Genomic DNA, 7,259 nt, shown 5'->3' with positions numbered 1-7,259 from the left:
TCAAGATAGTCTCATCAATAAATGGTGTTGGAAAATTGGACAGATACATGCAAAAAAATGAAACTAGACCACCAACTTACACCATACACAAGAAAAAACTCAAAATGGATAAAAGACTTAATAAAGTTGTAAAAACATAAAAATCCTAGAAGAAACCATAGGCAGCAAAATCTCAGACATATCTTGTAGCAATATGTTTATAGATATATCTCCCAGGGCAAAGAAAACTAAGGAGAAAATAAACAAATGAGACTACACCAAAATAAAAAGCTTATGCACTGCAAAAGAAACCATCCACAAAACGTTCACCACTGTATGGGAGAACTTATTTGGCAATGATACATCTAATAAAGGGCTAATATAGAAAATATATAAGGAGCTCATACATCTTAACAAAAGGAAGACAAATTGTCCAATTAAACACGTTAAGCGCCATGTCAGTCACCGGTGACTGACACTATACTTTCCGTCCGGAAGACAAAACAGGCTGGGTGCTTAACGTGTTTTAAAAAATGGGAAAGGACCTACTAGTAAATAGACACATCTCCAAAGAGACATACAGATGGCCAAGAGACATATGAAAAAATGCTCAGTCACTAATCATCTGAAAGATGCAAATCAAAACGACAATGAGGTACCATCTCACAGCTGTCAGAATGGCTACCATCTGGCTTTTACCTGAGCCTCTTCCCAAAACGACTAGCCATTCTTTTAACCGCCCTGAAGCCCTCTCCCATGCATTGGGCCAAATGAAACAATAAAGCTTTTTGCAGCAAAATAAATAAGTAAATAAATAATAATCATGGAGCTGCCATTTGACCCAGTGACCCCACTTCTAGGAATATATCTTGAGAAACCCCAAACGCCAATCAGAGAGAATATATGCACCCTTGTGTTTATAGCAGCACAATTTACAACAGCTAAGACCTGGAAACAGCCCAAGTGCCCATCAGTAGATGAGTGGATAAAAAAGCTGTGGTACATTTATACCATGGAATACCATACAGCAGTAAAAAAGAAATATCTTACCCTTTGAGACAGCATGGAGGGACCTGGAGAGTATATGCTAAGTGAAATAAGTCAGTCAGAGAAATACAAGTATCTCATGATCGCACTCAAATGTGGAATCTAAGTAACAAAATAAACTGATGAATGGAGTGGATCCAGAGACATGGAAGCATGAAACAGAGGATGGAATCTCAGAGGGAAGATGGGGAAAGGTGGGAGGTAATCAACCAAAGACCTTGTATGCATATATGCATAACGCATGGACACAGACAATAGGGTGCTGAAGGCCAGAGGTGGGGGGCAGGCTGGAGAGGGTGAATGGGGGTAAAGAGAAGACATATGCAATACTTTCAACAATAAACAATTATTTAACAAAATAAAAAATAAAGAGATGACACAAATTAAAAAAAGATAAAATATCTAGGTAAAACTTAACTAGAAATGTTCAGGACTTATATGATGAAAAGGTTAAACTCTACTTACAGAAACAAAAGATAACGTGTACAAAAGAAAATAAGTACCTGTACTTATCTGCTATAAAGTAGTCAGTTCTACCCTTAACTAATTTAAAAACACAATAGTGTTAGTTTAACAAAAATAACAACAGAATTTTTAAAATTACCCATACGGAAAAATAAATATTAAGAAGAGACAGAAAATCTATATATATAAAAGCCTAAGCGGCCGAACGACTGAACAGCCGTTCAACCGGTCACTATGATGTGCACTGACCACCAAGGGAGAAACACTCAACGCAGGAGCTTCCCCCTGGTGGTCAGTGCACTCCTACAGAGGGAGCGCCCCTTAGCTGACTGACCCATCTGTCCCAGTGGCCCACCAGCCCGGCGGCAGCCACTCACTCCCTCAGTAGTCCTGCAGTTCTAATCTCCGGAGAATGAGCCAGGCACCAACAGACCGGCAACACCAGCATGATCTTGACAGTGCCTCTGGCCTCCTGGAAGTCGGCCTTGGGCACCACAGTTGCTTCCCCTCCCTAGATACTCTGCAAGGAAGAAATAATATAAAAGTGGCCGCCAGGTAGCCCCCGACAACCAGTGCAAACATCAGCGGGACAGATCCAGATCCTGGGCCAGCAAGGCCGTCCCACAGTCCGCCTGGAAGGCCAATCACATCCTGGCTCCCCCCTCGGGACGGGCGCCAGACGCAGAGCTCTCTCGATTGGGACTAACTGGGCATGAGCCTACGGCAGGTGCAGCGGGGCTGGGATGAGTGGAAGCAGCAGGCAGGAGCAGCAGGCAGCGTTGGACTGCAGGTTTTGGGCCTGATCCCCACAGGCTATCCTGAGGGACTCCACCCATGCACGAATTCATGCACTGGGTCTCTAGTTATTAAAGAAAAGCCAGGACTGAGGAATAACAAAGGACGAGAAAGAAGAATCCTATATAATAAAAGGCTAATATGCAAATAGACCGAACGGTGGAATACCTGGAACAACCAAACAACCAGTCACTATGACATGTGCTGACCACCAGGGGGCGTGTGCTGAACATGGCGGGCACTAGCCAACAGCAGGAGGCTGGAGCAGGTGAGCAGGTGAGCAGGGGCACCAGACCAAGGCGAGGCTCCGGTTACTGTCATCGGGGCGAGCCTCTGGTGGTTACTGAAAATTCTTTGTTCCAGCGCACCACAGTCCTACCTGGTGCTCAAACCTGCTGCCAGCACCGGCCCCGCTTGCACCCGTAGCCAGCACCAGAGCCGCTGATCACCCCTGAGGGTTTCTCCACCCCCCCCTGCTCCTGAGGGGCAACCGGGGCAGCAGCCACTGCTCGCACCAGCTGACAGCGCCGGCCCTGCTTGCACTCGATGCTGGTGCCGGCTCCAATCGATCTGCACCATCAGCATGTGGGAGCAGCGGCAGGAGCGGGGCTGCTGGCAGATGATGGGACCAGGGGCACGGCAGGAGGGGCCGGGTGGGGGCACAGAGGATGGACCAAGACCTGCTCCTGTGCCTACTGCAGCCTCATGCCCCACAGTTCCTTTCAAGGTGCACGAATTCATGCACTAGGCCCTTAGTTAAAACATAAAAGAAGAAAAAAAGTATGGTGTAAGACTACTAGATATTAAAAAGTAATAAAACCTACAGATTTAGCCATCATTAAATGATGAAATGAGTAAAGATATATGCAAACAGATTTAGTTTAGACAAATAAAAGCAACTCATCCTTTCATTCATTATACCCACATAAATGTCTAATAGATTAAATATTTAAAAGTTTAAAATGGAGTATCTCAAATAAGATTTATAAAAAAGAAGATAAAAAATATTAAGGTCAAAAAATAAAAAGTTAGTCAATTTGACTTCTTCAAAAAACAAATATTTCTGCCCTAACTCAGTGTATATAGCATTGGTCCATGGACTGAAGAGTCTCGGATTCTATTCCAGTCCAGGGAACATACCTCAGTTGCAGGCTCAATCCCTGGCCTAGGTATAGGAGGCAACCAATCTATGTGTCTCTCTCCATTGATGTTTCTCTTTCTCTCCCCCTCCCTTCCACTCTCTCTAAAAATCAACGGAAAAATATCTTTGGGTGAGGATTAATAATCTATAATAATAAAAGAGCAATATGCTAATTAGACCGGCCGACCTACCAGATGCGGCTGTGAGGGGCCAAGACCCTTGCACTAATTTCGTGCATCGGGCCTCTAGTAAGTAAGTAAGTAAGTAAATATTTCTACACAACAAAAAGGTATTTGCAACACAATAAAGGGCTTTATCTGCATAAAATCATTAAGAAAATAGAATTTAACCAACAGAAAATAAAGAAATTATACAACTGACCAGTGCATAGAAAATAACTAAATGCCTCAAACATATAAAAAGATGCTCGTTTTCACTGATAATTAAAGAAATGCAAATTAAAACCAATATAAAATCAACCTTTTCATGGATTGGCATAGATTTAAAAGTTTATATAGACAATTAGTAAAAGTGTGCATGGCATATAAATACTAATCATACACTTTTAGTATTAATTTTTATAATCTCTTTTGGGGAGAAAATTTGGCAATACCTATCAACTAAAACTTTTTAATTGACATGATAATGGTAAACAATTAAAACCAAAAAATTCATAAAATAAAATATAAAAGCTATGAGCTCCATAAAAGTGAGTGCTTTTGTCTTGCTCATCTTTGCGGCCCACAGGACTTACACGAACAAGTGCTTCAGTTGCTTTTAAATCCTTCCCAGAAAATAACAAAAGTGATGTTTCCTTTTCTCGGACAAGTCCAAAAAGTCCTCTCAGATACAAATGCATCTGAGATGCCAGAGTGAAGATACACAAAAATATGAAAACATTAGAAACATTCCTTTTAAAATCAGGAACAAAATAAAAATGTCAACTATGACTACTTCTATACAACACGAAAGGCCTTACTTAGCCAATGCAACAACAGAAAACAGATTACAAAGGAATAGATAAAACTATCACTATTTGCAGGTAATTGTTCAAATATAAAAATCTATAAAATGTTAGAAATAATAGAATTTATCAAAATAACCAACATAGAAAACTTAACACATATTTACACACTAAAAATAATCAATTAGAAAAATTTTCTTTTTTAAAGACAACAATTATAATACCAACAAATGCTCAAAGTAGATCTAAAAATATCCAAAAAAATATATACAAGACCTGAGAACAGAAAATTATAAAATTTTATGAAAAGACATTTAAGAACCCTTGGAAAAATAAAATGGATAGAAAGGCAATAACTAAAATTATGATTTTATTCACTTCACCTGAAGATTTCATACAACTTCCCTGAAGACACTAGGCTGCTTCATGTGTCCAATGAAGTAACCAAATTATGGCCCACAGGCATTACTGAATAAACTCCTCTAGTATGTTAATCAATAAACCTCCTTCCCAATACCAAATTCTCTAAACCTCTTCCTCACAGAAAATTTCAATTTGTCCTTCTGAAAAATCTTACCCTATAAAAATTTTGATAGCCATATTTAAAAATTCTCATCATTTTGTATTTGATCTTTTGCTGCAAGTACCAGACAATTCAAATTATCTTTTTATAGGGAAGAACTGTGCCTTAATACTCTCTATATTCCCAACCATTCCCAACTACATATGTAATGTAAACACAATAAATTTGTTGAAATGAGAGAGATGCAGAAATGAAAGTCCTCAGTTTGGTACCAACAATCAAGATGCTAAATACAGCAATAGCTATTATGATCAGAAAATGGAGAATGCCATCACCAGAATTACCTGAGTAAAATAAGAAGTTAGGAGAAGAAATGTAAATGGTCATGCTATTGAATGAAATAGATGTCATCGTTATTTAAAAGCAAATGTGAAACAAGCCATAAGCCATTGTGAAAGAGAGGAATTTAAAAGAATTTGAGGTGAAGGACATTCTTCTGAAAGAGCAGTGTGATTATTCTAGTGTTCCTCTTTCCAAATCAATGTAGCCCAAATATATATAGGTTGCACTAATGATTTTAACGAAGTTCCAATAACTAAACTAAACCCCCAATAATAAACTGTCATGTATGACCACATTAAAGAGAATGGTTTAGATTAGAATTACCTAAATATATCTCACATTGAACAGATGAACCTGAATTGAAGACAGATAGAGGAAGCATAATCTTCTTAACAACAAGGCCAATAGTTGGTGTTTCATCCAAGAGAAAAACCATACTAAGAAATTTATACGAGCATATTCAGGAATACAAAAACCAAGCTACTACTAAGATTTCTTATTTTTTTTCATTTTTAACCAAATTCCCTAATCATAACCACCTCCCCCCAAATAAAACAATGCACAGTTATAGCCCAAAAAAACAGACACTATGTTTATATTGTACTCCTATATTCTAACAGGGTCTTAAACATATTAAGAATTAATCATGTAATAGTGTAATCATTAATGATGTAAAGGATGAACAGAAAAGGTCCACCCCAAAGTTCAGTTCAGAGCACTTTTCTCTCCCCATTTGCTCTTTCAGTACTTCAGAGACAAGTCCATTTCTTAGTCCATTTCTATCACTAGCTGTTCTTAGCAGAAGAAGGAAGTAAGTTTAATGAAAGTAATTGCAATCATTTAACAATTAAAAGTTTAGTTGTTGTTAAGTTATTTGCAATTTGATGCAACCTGTTGAACAAACCTCTAAGGTACTCTAGGTAACTATACTGTATGCAGATAGATTTATACTGACTAGAACTTCTTTAAATAAAATGCTAAAAGTTACAGAATAACATCAGAAACTAAATTTTCTACATGATGTTGATGGTTACTTTATAATTGAAACTTCTTTAATATATAACTCAGAGTTTCTTAGTAAATTTAGTAACAAAGATACTTAACTGGAGGTCCCCAAACCCACCCCTATGTTCAGAAATTCACTGGAACCCAAGAGACTCAGCATAGAGTGGCACTCATGACTAAGATTTATCACAGCAATATGGTAAGCTGACACTTCAGATCTCAAGGCTGAAAAGACACAGGAGTCTAAAGAAATTCATGAGTAAGATTCCTTATACTGTCTTACTCTCATGAGGGATCACACAGCGTACTCTTCTTCCAGTAACAGGGGTGCTACGTATATGCTCAGAGAAGCTCATTACAGACTCAGTACCCAAGGTTTTTATAGGGGATGGGTTCCTGATAGGCACCTTAGCCTAGCACATCCCAGAATTCCAAACTCTCAAAAGGAAGAAAGGTTTGCAGCATAAACCACACTGTTTCACAAAGAGTCTAGGAACAGTAAACCTCCCTACTCAGTTAGTGAACAATGGAAACACTCCCCAACTCCAAGTTCCCACACATCAGCCCAAGACAAATCTTGCAAGCAGGCTTTTTAACTAATTTCTGCAGAGATAACTTGAATTGTCTCCAGTACCATTACCACTTCTTCAGAGTTCTGCTCTACAGTGTAGTGAATTATGTTATAAAGAAATACACAAGCAAATGTTTTATTTTTTTCACCTAAACATACATGTGTCCCAGAGAAGGGGGAGGAGAAAAAAGTAAACCTTAAATTAAGGCAATGTATTTATGTTGATTCCACTACTTTTTGTACATACACATTAATAAAAACAGCATACACTGAGTGGCCAAATTATTATGACCACCTGACGTTTGTAGGCAAATTAGCTATAATTTCGCGCTGAAGTTGTTAGAGGGCCAGACCATTATAAATAGGAAAGCGGGTTGTTTACCACAACAGTAGAAGTGATTTTTTTTCTGAAGATATGGGTAAACAA

At 38.6% G+C, this 7,259-nt stretch overlaps 1 protein-coding gene across 6 annotated transcripts in view; it reads right to left on the bottom strand.

Annotated features, from left to right (window-relative positions):
• The window catches only part of PAN3 (PAN3 poly(A) specific ribonuclease subunit), a 154,974-nt gene that overhangs the window by 64,834 nt on the left and 82,881 nt on the right, over positions 1–7,259 (bottom strand). Inside the window, exon 1 of one of the 6 annotated variants that reach the window (XM_014548555.1) lies at positions 4,182–4,254. The exons of 4 other annotated variants lie outside the window; for them this stretch is intronic. The gene's annotated coding sequence lies outside the window, so the exon portion shown is untranslated. Of the gene's footprint in view, positions 1–1,529; positions 1,552–4,181; positions 4,255–7,259 lie in introns of those variants that run through there. One more of the 6 variants, XM_014548554.1, reaches the window with a different exon arrangement.

The sequence above is a fragment of the Myotis brandtii genome, unplaced genomic scaffold, assembly GCF_000412655.1.
Source record: "Myotis brandtii unplaced genomic scaffold, ASM41265v1 scaffold513, whole genome shotgun sequence".
Lineage (NCBI taxonomy): Eukaryota > Metazoa > Chordata > Mammalia > Chiroptera > Vespertilionidae > Myotis > Myotis brandtii.
This window is presented reverse-complemented; position numbering and strand designations above follow the sequence as displayed.